Raw genomic sequence first — 19,719 nt, forward strand, 5'->3', positions numbered from 1 at the left:
TGTTAGCCATTCTGACAGGTGTGAGGTGGTATCTCATTGTGGTTTTGATTTGTATTTCCCTGATGATGAGCATTTCCAGTTGAGCATTTTCTCTTGTGTCGGTTGGCCATCTGGATGTCTTCTTTGGAGAAGTGTCTATTCATGTCTTTTGCCCATTTCTTCACTGGATTATTTGTTTTTTGGGTGTTGAGTTTGATGAGTTCTTTGTAGATTTTGGACACTAACTCTTTATCTGATTTGCAAATTTGCAAATATCTTCTCCCATTCTGTCAGTTGCCGTTTAGTTTTGCTGATTGTTTCCTTCGCTGTGCAGAAACTTTTTATTTTGATGAGGTCCCAGTCATTCATTTTTGCTTTTGTTGCCCTTGCCTCCGAGACGTGGTGAGTAAGAAATTGCTGCGGGCAAGATCAAAGAGGTTTTTGCCTGCTTTCTCCCCAAGGATTTTGATGGCTTCCTGTCTTACATTGAGGTCTTTCATCCACTTTGAGTTTATTTTTGTGTATGGTGTAAGAAAGTGGTCCAGGTTCATTCTTCTGCATGTTGCTGTCCAGTTTTCCCAGCACCACTTGCTGAAGAGACTGTCTTTATTCCATTGGATATTCTTTCCTGCTTTGTCAAAGATTAGTTGCCCATACGTCTGTGGGTCAATTTCTGGGTTCTCTATTCTATTCCATTGATCTGAGTGTCTGTTCTTGTGCCAGTACCGTACTGCCTTGATGATTACAGCTTTGTAGTACAGTTTGAAGTCTGGGATTGTGATGCCTCCTGCTTTGGTTTTCTTTTTCAAGAATTCTTTGGCTATTCGGGATCTTTTCTGGTTCCATACAAGTTTTAGGGTTATTTGTTCTAGCTCTGTGAAGAATGCTGGTGTTACTTTGATAGGGATTGTGTTGAATATGTAGATTGCTTTGGGTAGTATCGACATTTTAACAATATTTGTTCTTCCTATCCAGTAGCATGGAATCATTTTCCACTTTTTGATGTCTTCTTCAATTTCTTTCATCAGATTTCTATAGTTTTCAGTGTATAGATTTTTCACCTCTTTGGTCAGATTTATTCCTAGGTATTTTATGGTTTTTGGTGCAACTGTGAATGGGATCAATTCCTTGATTTCTCTTTCTGTCACTTCATTGTTGGTGTATAGGAATGCAACCGATTTCTGTGCGTTGATTTTATATCCTGCAACATTGCTGAATTCATGAATCAGTTCTAGCAATTTTTTGGTGGAATCTTTTGGGTTTTCCATATAGAGTATCATGTCCTCTGTGAAGAGTGAAAGTTTGACCTCCTCCTGGCCGATTTGGATGCCTTTTATTTCTTTGTGTTGTCTGATTGCAGATGCTAAGACTTCCAATACTATGTTGAATAACAGTGGCGAGACTGGACATCCCTATCTTGTTCCTGACCTTAGGGGGAAAGCTCTCAGTTTCTCCCCATTGAGGATGATATTAGCATTGGGTCGCTCATATATGGCTTTTATGATCTCAAGGTATGATCCTTCTATCCCTACTTTCTTGAGGGTTTTTATCAAGAAAGGATGCTGTATTTTGTCAAATGCTTTCTCTGCATCTATTGAGAGGATCATATGTTTCTTTTCCTTTCTTTTATTGATGTGATGAATCATATTAATTGTTTTGCGGATATTGAACCAGCCCTGCATCCCAGGTATAAATCCCACTAGGTCGTGGTGAATAATTTTTTTAATGTATTGTTGGAGCCGGTTGGCTAATATCTTGTTGAAGATTTTTGCATCCATGTTCATCAGGGAAATTCTTCTATAGTTCTCCTTTTTAGTGGGGTCTCTGGTTTTGGAATCAGGGTAATGCTGGCTTCATAGAAAGAGTTTGGAAGTTTTCCTTCCATTTCTATTTTTTGGAAGAGTTTCAAGAGAATAGGTGTTAACTCTTCCTTAAATGTTTAGTAGAATTCCCTTGGAAAGCCGTCTGGCCCTGGACTCTTGTTTTTTGGGAGATTTTTGACTACTAATTCAATTTCCTTACTGGTTATGGGTCTGTTCAAGTTTTCCATTTCTTCCTGTTTCAATTTTGGTAGTGTAAATGTTTCTAGGAATTTATCCATTTCTTCCAGATTGCCCATTTTGTTGGCATATAATTGCTCATAATATTGTCTTATTGTTTTTATTTCTGTTGTGTTGGTGGTGATTTCTCCTCTTTCATTCTTTATTTTACTTATTTGGGTCCTTTCCTTTTTCTTTTTGATCAAACTGGCTATTGGTTTATCAATTTTGTTAATTCTTTCAAAGAACCAGCTCTGGTTTCATTGATCTGTTATACTGTTTTTTTGTATGTTTTCATGTATCTGTTATACTGTTTTTTGTTCTATGTAATTTCCTGTCTTCTGCTGGTTTTGGGTTTTATTTGATGTTCTTTTTCCAGCTCCTTAAGGCATAAGGTTAGGTTGTGTTTCTGAGATCTTTCTTCCTTCTTTAGGAAGGCCTGGATTGCTATATACTTTCCTCTTATGACCGCCTTTGCTGCGCCCCAGAGGTTTTGGGTTGTGGTGCTATCATTTTCATTGACCTCCATATACTTTTTAATTTCTTCTTTAACTGCTTAGTTAGCCCATTCATTCTTTAGTGGGATGTTCTTCAGTCTCCAAGTATTTGTTACCTTTCCAAATTTTTTCTTGTGGTTGATTTGGAGTTTCATAGCATTGTGGTCTGAAAATATGCACAGTATGATCTCAATCTTTTTGTGCTTACTTAGGGCTGATTTGTGTCCCAGTATATGGTCTATTCTGGAGAATGTTCCATGTGCACTGGAGAAGAATGTATATTCTGCTGCTTTAGTTTATTTCTGAGGCAGAGAGAGACAGAGCATGACTGGGGGAGGGTCAGAGAGAGAGGGAGGCACAGAATCAGAAGCAGGCTCCAGGCTCTGAGCTGGCAGCACAGAGCCCGACGCAGGGCTCGAACTCACAAACCGTGAGATCATTACGTGAGCCTAAGTCAGTCGCTCAACCGACTGAGCCACCCAGGTGCCCCTGTTCTGCTGCTTTAGGATGAAATGTTCTGAATATATCTGTTAAGTCCATCTGGTCCAATGTGTCATTCAAAGCCATTGTTTCCTTGTGAGTTTTTGATTAGATGATCTGTCCGTTGCTGTGAGTGGGGTGTTGAAGTCTCCTACTATCATGGTATTACTATCGATGAGTTTCTTTATGTTTGTGATTAATTGATTTATATATGTGGGTGCTGCCACATTTGGTGCCTAAGTGTTTACAATTGTTAGGTCTTCTTGGGGGATAGAACCCTTAATTATGATATAATGCCCTTCTGCATCGCTTGATACAGTCTTTATTTTAAAGTCTAGATTGTCTGATAGAAGTATGGCTACTCCGGCTTTCTTTTGTTGACCATTCGCATGATGGATGGTTCTCCATCCCCTTATTTTCAATCTGTAGGTGTCTTTAGGTCTAAAGTGGGTCTCTTGTAAACAGCATATAGATGGGTGCTGTTTTTTTATCCATTCTGTTACCCTATGTCTTTTGATTGGAGCATTGAGTCCATTGACGTTTAGAGTGAGTACTGAAAGATATGAATTTATTGCTATTATGTGGCTTGTAGAGTTGGAGTTTCTGGTGGTGTTCTCTGGTCCTTTCTAATCTTTTGTTGCTTTTCGTATGTATGTATCTATGTATGTATATATGTATGTGTGTATGTATTTTCATCTTTTCTCCCCTCAGAGAGTCCCCCTTAATATTTCTTGCAGGGCTGGTTTAGTGGTCAGAAACTCCTTTAATTTTTGTTTGTCTGGGAAACTTTTTATCTCTCCTTCTATTTTGAATGACAGCCTTGCTGGATAAAGAATTCTTGGCTGCATATTTTTCTGATTCAGCACATTGAATATATCCCACCACTCCTTTCTGGCCTGCCAGGTTTCTGTGGATAGGTCTTCTGCAAACCTGATCTGTCTTCCCTTGTAGGTTAGGGACTTTTTTTTCCCTTCCTGCCTTCATGATTCTCTCCTTGCCTGAGTATTTTGTGAATTTGACTATGATATGACTATGATGGTCGGTTTTTGTTGAATTTAATGGGAGTCCTCTGTGCTTCCTGGATTTTGATGTGTGTGTCTTTCCCCAAGTTAGGAAAGTTTTCCACTATAATTTCCTCACATAACACTTGTACCCCTATTTCTCTCTCTTCTTCCTCTGGGACCCCTATGATTCTGATGCTGTTCCTTTTTAATGAGTCACTGATTTCTCTAATTCTTAAATCGTGCTCTTTTGCCTTAATCTCCCTCTTTTTCTCTGCTTCATTATTCTCTGTAAGTTTGTCCTCTATATCACTGATTCTCTGTTCTGCCTCGTCCATCCTTGCCGCCGCTGCATCCATCCATGATTACAGCTCAGTTATAGCATTTTTATTTCATTCTGGCTATTTTTTACTTCTTTTATCTCTGCAGAAAGGGATTCTGATCTATTTTTGACTCCAGCTAGTATTCTTATTATCATGATTCTAAATTCTGGTTCAGACATCTTGCTTGTGTCTGTGTTGGTTAAATGCCTGGCTGTCGTTTCTTCGTGCTTTTTCTTTTGGGGTGAATTCCTTCATTTTATCATTTTGAAGGGAGAAAAGGAATTAATGATGTAGAAAAATTGAAATTAAAAAAATTAAAATTAAAAATTAAAAACACAGCCACACAAAAATCGAATAGATGATGCTAGTTCCTAGGTGTGTTTTGGTCTGGGTGTAGAAAGTGGTTTGACAGAATAGAGAAACAAAAAAAAAAGCGGGGGAGAGACAAAGAAAAAAAAAGGAAATCGTTTGAGAATTTGAAAAAAATGAATACACTAAAGTAGACTAAAATACACAAAAGTAGAGAATATAGTAGAAAAAAATTATAGAAAATTATTTTTAATAAAAATTAAAAAGAAATATGAAGTTTTTCATTTTCTGTATTTAAGAAAAAAAGAAAAGAAATTAAAAAGAGAAAAAAGATAGAAAAAGAAAAAAGGAAAAGACAAAAAAAAGAAATTGTTTGAAAGTTTGAAAAAGTGAATACACTGTAGTAGACTGAAATAAAACGATGGGAGTAAGATAGAATTTGAAAAAATTTACATAAAAGCAAAAAATATAGTAATAAAAATTAAATAAAAATATTTTTAAAAGAAATTGAAAGGAAAAATAAGTTTTTCTCTTTCTGCATTCAAGAAAAAGAAAAGAAATGAAAAAGAGAAAAAAAGAAAAAGAAAAAAAGGAAATTGTTTGAAAATTTGAAAAGGTGAGTACACTGAAGTAGACTAAAATAAAATGATGGAAGTAAAGTAGAATTTGAAAAAATTTACACAAAAGTAAAAAATATAGTAATAAAAATTAAAGACAGATATTTTTAATAAAAATTGAAAATAAAAATGAGTTTTTTCTTTTTCTGTATTTAAGAAAAAGAATTGTAAAAGAGAAAAAGGAGAAAGAGAGAGAGAAAAAAATTGAATAGATGAACGTGCTAACAGATTGAAATAAGACTGAAATTGCTTTGTTTTCCCCTAGAGGTCAGTCCATCTAGCTCTTTATAGTTCATAGATTAAGCTGGTGGTGAGGTTTGTGTTCTTGAAGAGCGAAGTTGGCCCAGCTGGGCAGGGCTCGGTGTAACAGCTCTGCTTTCCCCTAGATGGCGCTGCTAGCCTACTGGGGTGGATTGTTGCGGTGCTCCTTGGTGCGCGTGCGCATGCGCACGCGTGGGCGCTGTGAAAAATGGCGGCACCCAGCCACCCAGTCTGTTCTCCTGGATCAGCAGTCGTGCACCGGTCCTCCGTCTTCAGCTCTCGTCCACTCCCCACTTTTCCACTCTCCGTGACCAGGCCCCAGGCAGTACCTCTCTCCCAAGTTTTGTCTCAGATGCAGTTATTTTCCCCGGCCCCTTACTTCCGAAGGACTGTGGCTTTGACCTGCTCCACCCCTCTGCAGGAGGGCCTCACCGAGCTATGGCCAAATGAGCAATGGCTGAATGTCGGCTGCACCCAGGAACGCCCACTGGATCCTGCTGTTGCCGGTGCCCCGAGACTGCGGCCAGGCGCCAGCCCGCTGCCCCCAAAAAAATCGCAAGACAGTGTAGCCTCAGTATTTCAGGGACCATGGAAAATCGCAACACACATCTGACACCAGGCTTCACCCTTAATGACCTTGCCCCAGCACCAGCGAGTGTGGCTGCCTTCCGGGGTCTGCTGGGACCAGGTGGCTTCAACAGTCTCTACCAAATCTCCTTCCAGCAGTGGAACCGCTTTTCCTCGTGTGGCCTGAGAACCTCCCGGAGCCCACTGTGTTCCTGGGGATACACCTTTCCCACCAGAGCACCGCCAGGTATCGAGCTGCGGAGTTGCAGCCTTTGCGCTCCCCTTGTTTACAGTCTTAATGGGATTTAAACCCTCTCCTTTCTCCCTTTTTAGTTTAGTCCCTGCGGCTGTTTCCAATTTTCCATTTTCTCTCCAGCTGCTTTTGGGGAGGGGTGCTTTTCCCGTATACTCCCCCCCCTCCTCCCCAGTCTCCATCCTCTCTCCGCCTGCAAAAGCGGTTCCCTACATTTCGGGGCTTCTTGCTCCCCAAGTTCAGCTCTTCGTGTCATGTACCTACTGAATTCTGTGGTTTGTGTTGTGCAGATTGTTGTGTTAATCTCCCAATCGGTTTTCTAGGTGTGTAGGATGGTTTAGTGTTGGTCTGGCTGTATTTCATGGACACGAGGCACACAAAAAGCTTCCCTGCTGCTCCGCCATCGTGGCTCCTCTCCCAGGCTCCACACTTTCAATGCAGAACCCGATGCGGAGCTCAAACTCTCATGAACCATGAGATCATGACCTGAGCCAAAATCAAGAGTTGGACGTTTAACTGACTGAGCTGCCCAGGTGCCCCATTTTTAAAATATTGAAACAAAAACACTTGATCCCTTTAAGTGGAGAAACAGCCTGAGACAGTGGTCAATCTTTACCATTTGATTCAAATTTGTATTTTATAGAATACCCTCAAAGAATGAGAAACTAGATGGAAGGGCAATGATAAGAATTTTAAATGGACATATCAAAAACAATCATAAAATACTGAAGGGTATTCTGTGAAAGATAAAGAGTGAAATTTATTCTTTTTTCTTGTCCTCTTCCATTTATTCTGTCTTTACTTCTCTTATATCTTTCTTTCTTTTTCTCTCTTTTTATCTCCCTCCCCTTTGTGTGTGTGTTATAAGAGCTGTTCAGAATAGAAAAAAGCAGTGCATGCCCAAGAGTAGAATTTAGATTCCAGATAAATAAAGGTGCTATGGTTGACCAAATAAAGCAGGAGTCTCAAAACCGTTATACATTCTTTTAATGGGTGAATGAGTTTTAGTTTCCTAGCATCAAATCAGTGTTCAACAAGTGTTTCGCTAGTATGTGGCTAGTATGTGGTAGACCCTGAGAGAATACAAATGAAAACACCTAACTTTGCCTTCTAGGAGCTCGCAAGCTAGGGAGATTCTCACAAAGCAAACTTGGGAGTAAAGACAAAACTAAGTAACTTCCTCCAAGACAGAGACTGTGTCATCATAGGTCTGGCAACTTACACCCTTTATTAAGAGAAATACAAATTAATCAGTGTTTATCAATTCCCATTTCAGTGATGCATTTGATAGGCAATAAATCTGATTAACTTTAACTTCAAGATTTTAAAAAAATTGACAAAAGCATAATCACTATTTGCACACTTGCCTTCAAGTATGCATTTAAAAATATGTTGTGGCATAAAATTGGTCACTAAAAAGTACTTGTCACATACCATGTGCCAGGCCCCCTGCCAGATGTGTCACATCTATATCTCATTTAAAGATCACAACAATCCAATGAGGTGGGCATTATTATTATCACTGCTTTAGATTATTTTAAAGATTCAAAGTATTTGCCCATTTGTTACACAGCTAAAAATGAGTGTAGCCATGGACTTAGAGAGTAGTTATAAAAGCTTAAAAAGATGGTGACATTTGAAAAAGATTCATGCTGCCTTATAATTTATTTTCGGTCCTAAGGCAAAACTAGAAAAAAAAAAAAACATACATGACATTAAACTGATAGGTAAATTAAAATTTTCCATCTCCCAAAGGGCTTTCTTTCTTTCTTTCTCTTTTTTTTCCCCAACAAATCAGAAGCTGATATATCTCTCTGAGGTTTGGATTAGGTAATTTTGTTTCAGTTCTGGAATTAACTAGCGATGTGTACCTCTTATTCTAAATTCTAGATTAAAGGAGAACATGAAGCTTTGACCCTACCAGCTGTTATTTACTTTGTTTAGCAAGCTCCTAGAGGACTTCTTTGGGGCACCACAGTTATCTTGTATGTGCATTTATGTGTGTGTTTTGTATATGTTCCCTCACATGGGAGGGCCAAGCAGAAGTGGATAGTGTTTGGGAGAAAGGCAAGGAGAGAGAAGAGAAGAGAAGAGGAAAAGAAAGGAAAGGAAAGAAAAAGAAAAGAAGAAGAAGAGAGAAAAGAAAAGAAAAGAGAAAAGAAAAGAAAAGGAAGGGAAGGGGGGAGGGTGGTGGAATGGGGAAGGGGAGGAGAGAGGGAGGGGAGGGAAAGGGAGAGAAAGGAGGGAAGGGAAGAGAAGGAGGAAGGAAGGGAAGGGAAAGGAAGGAAAGGACGAAGGGAAAAGAAAAGGAAAGAAAAGAAAAAGAAAAGAACTAGATTCTACCCCTCTCTCTGCCCCAACCCATCATATAGCTTTCAGTAAAATTTAAATTTCATACTCCTTGTAAAACGAAGGTAAAAATGATGTCTCTGTCCACTTCACTGAAGTAGAAGATCAAAAAAGACCCTTTATGTGAAATGGCTTTACACAACCCAAAGAGCTACTCACATTCAGGGCACTGTTTTTAAAATAACAAACCTAGTTATATGTTCATACACTAGCTGTGTTAACCTGTGGTTGGGGGAAATTCAGAGCCTCAGCCAGACCCCTTGAATCACAGAGCTGGCCTGTTCACACCAAGACAGAGAGCAGGCTAGTTCGACTGTGTTTGTAAGTCCCCCTCAAACTCGCCACATTTAAAATTTATATTTGTTAGGAGAAAATATAGTGGTTAAGAGCCTAGGCTTTCTAATCTGACCAGTTAGTGCTCAGAAGCTAGTTTCCCCATTAGAATCTTGTGGAAATGTCCTCTCTCAGCGTCAATTTTGTCATCTGCAGGACAGGGTTAACTACAGCATCTACATATGGGGCTCTGCATTAATGGAGCAAAAGAATGCTTAGGACTTAACATGGTGCCTTGTAAAGTGAAAGCTGGCACTGGTAGTAAGTAGCATATATCATTGTGGACAGTAGTAGTCTCAGCAGCAGTAGTAACCTGGCATCATGAGGAAATTTGGACATTTTTTTTCTTACAATTATGAATATCATTACTTGGGACCTAATTTGCATGTATTGTGCATAAACAGTGGAACAGTGGTCTTATATACAATTTTCATTTGTTTTTTTTTTTTTTTTTGATGGAGGGACATTACTTTTAAAAAAACAATTATCTTTAATATAGATTTTTCCCATTTTGTGCCAGATGTATACTTTCTTTTGATTACATATAATTCAGTTTTGTCTGGACCTGGAAGCATCCATGCCCTTTAAATGATGTGAATCTTGATCATGGCTTTCATCCTGTGGAACTGACTCATGAAGTCACATATGTTTGCACCTCACTGCAAAGACTTTTTTTTTTTTAAATGCACTCAGCATATGCATGTTAGTTAACATTTCCTTAACTATATTTATCCAATTTTGTCTTAAAGCAAGTGCCTGGTTACTCAACCTCATATGCACATCTGCAAATAAGTTTGATGAGATCCACTATTGGAATTTTCTTGGTTTCATGGAGGTTAATACAGTTGAAGAAGAACATGAATGGTTAAAAGTCCTAAGCATAATTTGAAGGAGTGTCAACAGTCTATATTTATTATAGTAGTATTTGAGCAATATCTCATTTCCACTTAGCTCCAGAACTATAAATAGTTCCAATTTGTTTTCTTTGTATACTTACTGGATTAATTACAGTAAAACAAGCCAAGTGATATTATTGTAGCAGTTGGCTAAAGTTGACATAAACATGATAATTAAAATGATTGCTTTTTGATTTATCCCCCTTTCAGTAGCTTCATGAGCTGAATCTACAGTGTTATAAGACTTAAAGAATTCGATTTGAGAATTACTGGGCTCTTCTGTCAATGTGTTCTCATTGTAAACAGTGGATTTCCGTGCTGTTCAATATTGTTGGGAGTTTCCTTCAGAAAGGAAACACCTGGGTCCTGCTTCCATGAGATATCTGCCTAGTAAAAAAGTGTATTGTTTCGATCATACTTACATCACCATGCAATAATCATGTGTTTCCATTTACCTATCCAAATCAAAGCTGGTAACACACATGCGTGCGCACACGCGCGCACACACACACACACACACACACACACACACACACACACACACATCCTTAAAAAAGGATGAAAAGGAGAGACTGATTTCTCTCCCATCAGTAAAACTCACCTATGTTCATTTCAACATGTCCTCCAACAAGCTACTTGATGCCTAGGCATTCCCCAAGGCAACGATTGTGCTCACCTGCTCCTCTCTTCTGTCCCTTGTTCCCAGATGTCTGATTACATCTAGAAAGGTACTGTTTTTGTTAATGTACAAAAGGAGGGCCATTGGGAAGCAAGGAAGTGAAAAACGGTAACTGCCAGAGGTGTAGTCCTTTCATCCTAAAAAGGTTGCCTGAGCCACTCTTGGCCGTCCCATTATGTTCCTTCCTGGTTTGCCAATTAACTGTTCCCAGTGCTCAAGGGTCACTGGTCTGGGCAGCATCCTTTGGTTTCCCCTCCCACTGATTCCCAGCAAAGCTGTTATAAATGCACTGTACTTCCTTTTTGATTTTCCCTTCGTGGCTGGGTTGCTTTGTGAGAATTTGAGGCACAGGTTTAAACAACCTCTTTACAAAGTGGAGACAAAGCAAAAATAGAAGGGAAAAAGTGCACTCAAATGGGCTGGAATGAAAGCAAACTTCAGCTGCAAACTTTTTAATTGAAGTACCTGGATTTTTGTTGCTTTTAAGAATTTTAAAACAGCACAACTGAAGGATGGAGATATTTTATACCCTCTGTGTATCTCCGAAGGATTTTCCCCTTATATCTGACATTGAACAACTCTCTCCCTAGTCTGCCTTTAAAATGTCAAGTAATTTCTCCTGGCCTTTAGTAGAGATGGATTCACCTGGCAATTAGAGAAGCTTATCATCTGCAAGTTTCTCCAATGTTCCCAACGCTTTTTGGAATAGTGAATGTTCCTCAGAACTCAATTGTGGGCCCTCAGCTTTCTGTCTTTACATCCTGCTCTCCAAGGTAGTTTATTTTCTCTTACATTTTGAACCTTTGCCTCCACGTTAGAGATCCAAAACTGTATTGCAAACACTAACCCCTCACCTATGCTCAAATCCCTGTCATTAGCAGCCTGCTGGGCATTTCTTTAAGCTGTACCCTTGTTCAATCCACTCAAACCTAACATAAACACAGTGAATGAAACTCATCTTCTCTCTTCCTCTCTCCTTGGCCCTGGCAGGTTGCGTTTCCACAATCCACAAGTCCCCCCACCCTGTTCGTCTCCATTTCCATCTTTCTCTCATAGCTGTTCCAGTGATGAGCAAGCGGCAGAGTCTTCTTCATTTGATGTCCTCTCTCCCCAGCTCCTTCCATCCAATATGAGATAAGTCTTCTGTATTCTTTCGTGTCTCTCTTGTGCCTCCTTCCCCTACTGTGCTATGAGTGGTCATCCAGAGTTACATAAACATGCATTCAACCAAAGCATGTTCATCTCCAGGCACTGTAATAGGCACATGGAAGATTTGATGTTAGCAAAGAAGTTGTCAAGACAATTATCTTAACAGTTGCCCTGAATTATTATATAAAGCATTCCTAATTGGTATCTTGCGAACCAATGTTTCTCAATCTCCAGTCCTTTGGGCCACAGAATAACCCTTCTAAATACAACTTTGATAATATTTCTGTAAATATCATGTATTTAACTGTCACTAACTCTGTTATATATACTATGATCTAAAAATTGTAGGTTTTAAAATTTATTTTTAGAGGAAGGGGAGAAGGGCAAAGAGAGAAAGAGAGAGAGAGAGAGAGAGAGAGAGAGAGAGAGAGAATCCCAAGCAGTCTCCATGTTCAGTGTGGAGCCCAACGTGGGTCTCAATCCCACGACCCTGGGATCATGACCTGAGATGAAGTCAAGAATTGGATTCTCAACCGACTGAGCCACCCTTTAGATCTAAAACCTTTAGAACTCTTCACATAGAACATCTTAGGTCACATAGCTGCATTTTAAATCATGGCTGTGTGTCCATTAGCAAAATGGAATAAGATGTCAAATTCATCTGCCAGCCTCATTTCCTCCAAACATCTCAGCAGACCAACTCCCTTGGGGGTAAGTCACAGGATCTTAGAGTCTCACACTGCCAGAAACAAGAGTCCCTGTAGAATATTGGAGTATCCAAACCAATGAGGCCCATGGATTAACTAATTTCTCAGCTGAACAACTTCAGCACCATTTAGTGCCAAAGCCACTGCCTATGCCCATGTCATTTGTTTATCCCATGTATGGGAGATTCATAAATCAATTAGTGCAGGTTGACCACACGCTGGTCCCAGAACATCAGAGAAAAGCTCCCTAATCCAATGACATCTACTTCGTTATGTATTATAAGTCAAAGAATACATAAGTATACGAGGTAGAAATTGAAGGACCCTCCTATGACCTTCATGCCCACAGATTACCAGATATAAGGAGGGCATGTTGCACTGACATTTTCACTAAAATTTTTAGTCTCCTTTGCCATTTCAACATCCCTCCTTTCTCAACAATTTCTGTAACAAAAGTAGAAATGAAAAACCAATCTAGTGGACTCATTTTATCCCAAATTTCTTCTCCCAGTGGCATTTCCAAAAGTAGGAGAAAAAGTGGAAGCCAGGGAGGGCACATGGACCCTTCGGTGACCCGGGTACACCACAGTCCCAGAAAGACAATGCTTAAGCTCATTACACACACCAACTGGAGTCTGTACACCATGAGCGTGGATGCTATTTGACCACTAGGTGGTTCTGTAACCTATCTGATTCAATTCCCACTTGCTGGCTGAGATGAAGAACAGAAACATTTAGGGTAGGATTCGTGTCTCCACACCTTCCCCATTTGTTTGTCTTAATTTTCACCCACTCCTCTGTGTCTAGATAGAATTTGATCACGGAGTCAATATGCGCAATCTCACCAAGGTTGTTGTGTGTTCCCTGCTGGGGAAGATAAGAGGGCCATTTCCTCCACCAGGCCAGGCTCAGCCTGTGAGGCTGCAAGCTGTTTTCTAACTATGGAGATGAGAGAGACTCATAGGTACTCCGTCCAGTTGCAGCAGGAATGAAAAGCTCATGTTTCACTGATGACTCCACATCTGCCGCATTCATTCATTCAATACACACTCCCTGGTGCTATTGTTATATTCAGGTAAACTTGCTGGGTCCAGAAGATAGAATGAGACTGGGGTATCTAGTTTCTGAGAGCTAAACAGTCATATCAGAGCAACAAACAAGTTGCTTGCCAAGCACCCATCCTCCCTTCTCCTGGATCTCAATTTTCTTCTTCCCTGTACCTCTCCCTCAGTCCATGCATACCAGGTGTCTAACTCTACCTCTGACTTGCTGGGGGAACATGTAACTCCACCATGGCCTGAGCATTGCATCCCTGCTTACGCTGATTGGTTCAGAGATGAGTGTGTGGTCCGATCCAACAAGATGAAACCTGGTGGATTTTGCTGGGACTACTGAGAAACAAGCTTTTTCTTCTGTTTTGCTGGCCTTGAACCTGGGATTATATAAGCCTGGCTCTGTTGGCAGCCATCTTGCCATCACATGAAGTCTGAGAATGAAGGCTTGTGTGGAGGAAAGCAGTGCTAAGAGATAGAAATAGAATGGGTTCTGATGATGTCATTTGAGTCCTTGAATCAAAACATGCCTGAAGCTAGATCTACTCCTGAATCTTCGGTAGATTTCCACTTTGCTTGATCTTCTATAAATCAGATTTTCTGTCACTTGCATTAGATGTAATTGATACTGTATAATAATGTGCCTAGTAATAAATAACTGAAAGATAATAATGCAGTGTGAAAGATATATGATATGACAGAGGTTAGTATAAGCTGTCATGCAATAAATAGGAGAGATATCTAACCCAGAGGCAGGAATAGCTTTCTTAAGAAGTCCACTTATTTAAGAACTAAATATAGAGGACTGTATTAGTTTACTAGAGCTGCCGTAACAAAATACCACAGATTTTGGCTTAAACAACAGATTTTTTTTTTGCCTGTTTATTTTCTTGTAGTCTGAAGGCTAGAAGTCCAAGATGGAAGGGGTTGGCAGGGTTGGCTTCCTCTGAGGCCTTTCTCCTTAGCTTGTGGATGACCATCTTCTACCCATGTCTTCACATGGTCTCCCCTATGTGCCTATCCATGTCCAATTTTCATTTTATAAGGCTATCAGTCATATTGGATTAAGACCCACCCTAATGACCACATAATTACCTCTTTAAAACACTCTATCTCCAAATACAGCTACATTCTGAGGTACTGGGGTTAGGACTTCAACATACTAATTTGAAGGGGATACAACTCAGCCCACAGTAATCATCCAATTTGGATACAAAAGCAAGTAAAAATGGGTCATCGCTCTTAAATCTACATAAGACTGAAAAAGTCATAATATAAAGCTAAACAAATAAAACATGCATTTATTGATCACATTGCTATCAGCTCTGGATTTACCATTTAAGAGACCTCAATCTGCCTGTGAGATCACTACTATCGAAATGCTATGTTAACATGGGTAGTATACATTTCTGAGCTTTAATGGAGAGGTCACTTCCAGGTAGTGTGATATCTGAAAATCCCTTTGAACAGTGGGTAGGATTTTAATAGAGGCACCAGAGAGATGTGGAGGGCTCTTGCGGTGTGACACATTTACTCAAATCACCCAAACAGGCTGGACGAGTCAGTGTTTACCATCTCTTTCCATCTTCTTTCCTGTGTCAGGGCATCAAACCGTTTTCAGACTTTGTTAAATGCTCTTTGTTAAGGTAGCTTTTAAAACAGTGTTTTCTGGTTTCCTTGATTTAGATCATTCTTCCTCATCTTCATTCCATTTCTGTCACTGTTAAAAATTGTAAAAAGTTTGAGGTTTTTTTTTTTCCCCCTACATGCAAGCTAAGAAGTAATCCTGCCAGAGGTTTGTGGATGTTGACAGATGATGTAAGGTTTCACGGTAAGAAATGAAGGGCTGTTCATTACTCATGGCCTTTCCTTGCATCAGGAAGAAGGTCAGCTGCTATTTGCATGTGAAATGATGTGTGTCATAGGAAAAGAGCCTAAAGTTTAGGGAACCCAGATCTTTTATAGAAGGCAGTAACATGCTTGCATTTTGCTCCTGAGAGACACGAGGCTGTTCACTACACCAGTATCCCTTAAAAGATAGTCTGGAGCAGATGGGCAGTGAGTGCTTTACTTGCAAGATGTGCAGAAACCCAAGAGGCCCATGGAGAATTCTCTTCTAACAGTCATAAGCAGCTTTGGCTAAACAAATTTCCTGCTGCTTTTGCGACAAATAAATCCCAAGACACTTAGGTGTGGAGAGAATGTCTCGTTAAGCCTTGGGTTTAGACTCTAGGTTTGTCTTGCTTGTATCTGTCAGTGGTTTTGACTAGCAGTCTAACTGCCCATACTGCAATCATCTCTCTCCCTTATCAGCAATTATGTAATGCTCTAAACTCTAAGCTTAGCTACTCATTACATCCTTCTTCAAATTTCTCTAAAATACGGTAACTGATTTTACCAGCAAATGTTGGCCAGTGGGCCGAAAGATGGTTTTAATGTTTGTAAGAAATTGCAAGAAACAAAATAAAAACAAAAGAATAAAAACATATGAGTAGAGCCTGTATGTGATCTGTAAAGTCTAAAATATTTACTTGGTGGCCCTTCACAGAAAATGCTTGCCCGCCATGTTGTAAAAACTTTGGAAATACTATAATAATTGAGCTATGTTTTCTTCCCTCTCTACCATTCCTTAACTATGTAGGTAAAATCATGGAATGGGAAGCTCTAACATAGTTATGGAATCAGGCTACATTTCTCTGATAATAATATATTGTATTTTATTTTCTTCATAACAAATGAGATTTTTTTCTTTTTCTCCTTCTCTCTCATATACCTGTCTTACCATCACCCAGCCTATACATCAAATGCAACAACCTATTACGACACCTAGTTTTCATGACAAGGTATGTGTTTCAAGCAGAGTCCCAAGCTCTTTACGTACATGTTCTTACCTGATCCTAACCTAGTCAGCCTCTGAGGTAGTCACTGGTATCTCCATCAAACAGTTAAAAAAAAAAAACTAAGGCACAGGTTGGTTAATGACTTATCGGTGGTCATGCAGCTTCTAAATGGGAGATTAAGAAGCATGTTTTACTGCTTCTGTCCATCATTAGTGTCTGCCTTCTTGGGGGCAGTGATCTATTGTGATGGAAGCCACTGGTCATCCCGGGGTGTGTGGGGGGCTGGGGGGGGGAGGGGTGGATGAGGAGCTGAGAAGGTGCAGGAGGAAAGGTAAGACGGTCTCTTTATTGACCATCCTTTATGCGTCAGAACTCCTGTTATGCACTTAAAAAAAAAAAGTCACTTTGTTTAATCCTTGACAACAAAGGTAAAAAGGCTTTTTCCATTTTTATATACGAAGAAAATGGAGTTCAGAGAGCTGAAGACATTTGCCTCACTAGAGGTAGAATCTGAATCCCTCTTTGTCGGAGCTGGAATTAGTCTGTGAAATTATTGTCATATTGGTTGGAGGAACAGCTGCCGAATGGCCAGTATGGATCTCCTTAAACAGGATGATTAATAGTGTAGGCTGGGTTCAAGCTAATGTTTTTAAAGCACTCACTGACAGGACAGTAACATGGTAGAGTTGCCAGAGATCCAGAGCACAAAGAGGACCCACCTTCTTTCCTTCCACAAATTCTTGGTTAAAGGTAAGACGCTATATGCTTTGGGAAGGAAATTAGTGAGTGTTTTTCAGATGCTGTACGTTGCACTTAAAGCCGGCTTTCTGACATTTGTGGGTCTCCTGTTTGTTTGCTGACCATGACCTACAGTTAATTCAGAATAGGATTTCTCTGGGCGCCTGGGTGGCTCAGTCGGTTGAGCGTCTGACTTCTGCTCATGTCATGATCTCACGGTTTGTGAGTTCCAGCCCTGCATCTGGCTCTGTGCTGACAGCTAAGAGCCTGGAGCCTGCTTTGGATTCTGTGTCTCCCTCTCTCTCTCCCACCCCTCCCTGCTGGTGCTCTCTCTCTCTCTCCCTCTCTCTCAACAACAAATAAACATTAAAAAAAATTTAAAGAAAACAAAAAAACCCACTCTCTTATACCATGTTTTCCTTGTTGTGACAACTCTGAGAGACTGTTGCAGTGTGGCCCCAGACAGCAGAATTTGGCGATTCTGTCACCTCCGCTCTCACTACAGTATCTGAAGATGGGGCTTTTCACGACCACAACCTCCAGCAGAGCTGTCTGAGGAAGTGCTGGCCTCCGCAGGGAAGCACATCCTCAAACACCCTGGGCTTGTTGTTCCAGTCTGGTCAGTAGCCCAGGCCCCTAACCACATAGCCCTTCTAGGAATTACAGGCCTAGACTCTATCCTACCTGTTTCTCTTCCAGTCTCCTCAGGGTAAACTGCTGGATTGGCTCTACACCAAATGGTTAAAGTTACAGCCTAACGACAAATAGCGTCTCTTTACTAGATGAATTATGAGCCTTGAATCTATCCCAGAGCAAGGTAGACTTTCAGGTCCCCAAACTGGGTCAACTTGTTATGGTCCGTGCTCAAGAGCATCAACAATTTGTAGCAGGATTTAGCATTTTAGGAAGCGATGACATTTTTTTTTTTTTTAAATACAGAAAAAAACAACATAATATTTTTGTTGAGGGCAGAATTTTAAAAAATCTCCTGGAGTATTTGTGAGGGGGTAGGTGCTATAGCCAATTTCCAAATGGCTCCTACATGCTTCACGGTTAGTGTGACATGTGGCTGAAGCATACACAGACACACTTCAAAAGCTTCTCAAGCCAACCTTCCATACCTCCCCCTCCAAACAACCACAATTTCCTCCCCATCTACTGACTGATTTCTGAGTCTTTTTGAGTACAGAGCCTTTCAGTCGACAATAGGAGTTAAATCTAGGATGCTAGTTCCCCTGAAAGAGGGAGCAGATGATTTAAATTCACCTCAACCTCTAAATGGAAGCTATTAGATCCTTTAAAAAGAAAAGAGAAATAGGGGAAAGTGAGCTTTCTGGAGTCCAAATAGCAAGCTGGGCACTGACTTCCTTTAAAACACTGTCTACCTTGCTCTTACAAAAGGGTCTGTTGCCTAAGAGCATCTGGGTGGCCACGCCATTGGTAAGAGTTTGCAAAAGCTTCTGGCATCGTGTTCTTTGCTGAAATATTGTGGTAATGTGCAAAGCAAGCTTTGCCAACTGTGGGAAGTCCGTGAGCCCGTGTGGAATTAGTCAAGAACCCCAGAGAAGCCTCTGATGGCAATATTGCTTTTGTAATTATAATCCAGAAGAATCTGTTAACCTTAAAAAACAAACAAACAAAACTACCAGTTATTTTACCAGCAAAAATGGATTTATTCAGGAGAGAATTGCAGAGAATAGCAGAGAATTGCAATCTGGGACAAGCAAGCTACGGCAAAACAAAGGGCAACTGCAGCAAACAGAGGAGAAGGACATTATTTTATGGGGGAGAGGGTGGGAGATGGAAAGTGAGAAGCAAGAGTTCAGGTTGTTGATGGTTTCTCATTGGCTGGGCTACAGGGGTGTCGACTACCTGTGGGAGATAAGGTGCACATCTTTCCCTGCTGACGCCTGTCATTGGTGACTTCTCCTTCGAGATTCTTCCGTTAGGGTTGTGATTGGCAGTGCTTCCAAAGTTGACATTGAGTAGTTCAGCTTGCCCTTCTAGGCTCCCCTCCTGCTGTCCCGGGTCTACTTCGGTGAGGCTTCCCTTTTATTAATTTTCACAGATTCACCTTAAGATCGTGCCAACAAGGGCCTATCACAAATTGGAGATAAGGATAGAGAAGAGAAACCTCTCTTAATCAGAATTACTGTCTTTTAGCTCCAATTATCTCACCCTTGTTGATGGCTTCCCACTGCCATGGAAAGAAGCAGAACTTTCCACGGCCTGCACTGTTCTGCACGGACTGGCTACAGCTCATGTGACTGTCCAGCCCCTCAGTAGTTACTCTTAGTTCCCCAAGCACTTGGATTCCTTCCTCTGCTTGGGCCAGCCTTCATCTTGTTCTTCCCCTGGGCCACTCTCTTCCCACAGATACTGCTATGAAATGTCACATTCGCAGGGAAGCCTTCCCTGACCTCTGGGACTACCCTAAGGCCTTTCGCTCATGTGTGCTCACACTATCCTCATCGTGCTTAGTGTGACCACACTTAAATCGTTACCTGCATAATCATACATAATCATTTGTTTAATGTTTAACCTCTATCATCAGACTAAAAATTCCATCCAGGGGCATGCCTGGATGGCTCTGTTGGTTAAGCGTCCCACTCTTGATTTCCGCTTAGGTCATGATCTCACACTTCATGAG

At 40.5% G+C, this 19,719-nt stretch overlaps 1 long non-coding RNA gene across 1 annotated transcript; it reads right to left on the minus strand.

Annotated features, from left to right (window-relative positions):
- Nucleotides 1-11,089: 11,089 nt before the first annotated feature.
- On the minus strand, nucleotides 11,090-16,507 carry LOC109252099 (uncharacterized). Its single transcript, XR_002073854.2, has 2 exons — nucleotides 16,383-16,507; nucleotides 11,090-11,834 (listed from the first exon to the last, which is right to left on the minus strand). It is a non-coding gene; the product is annotated as an uncharacterized LOC109252099 (long non-coding RNA).
- Nucleotides 16,508-19,719: the final 3,212 nt, after the last annotated feature.

This window comes from Panthera pardus, unplaced genomic scaffold (assembly GCF_024362965.1).
Source record: "Panthera pardus isolate Hobbes unplaced genomic scaffold, ASM2436296v1 HiC_scaffold_2, whole genome shotgun sequence".
NCBI lineage: Eukaryota > Metazoa > Chordata > Mammalia > Carnivora > Felidae > Panthera > Panthera pardus.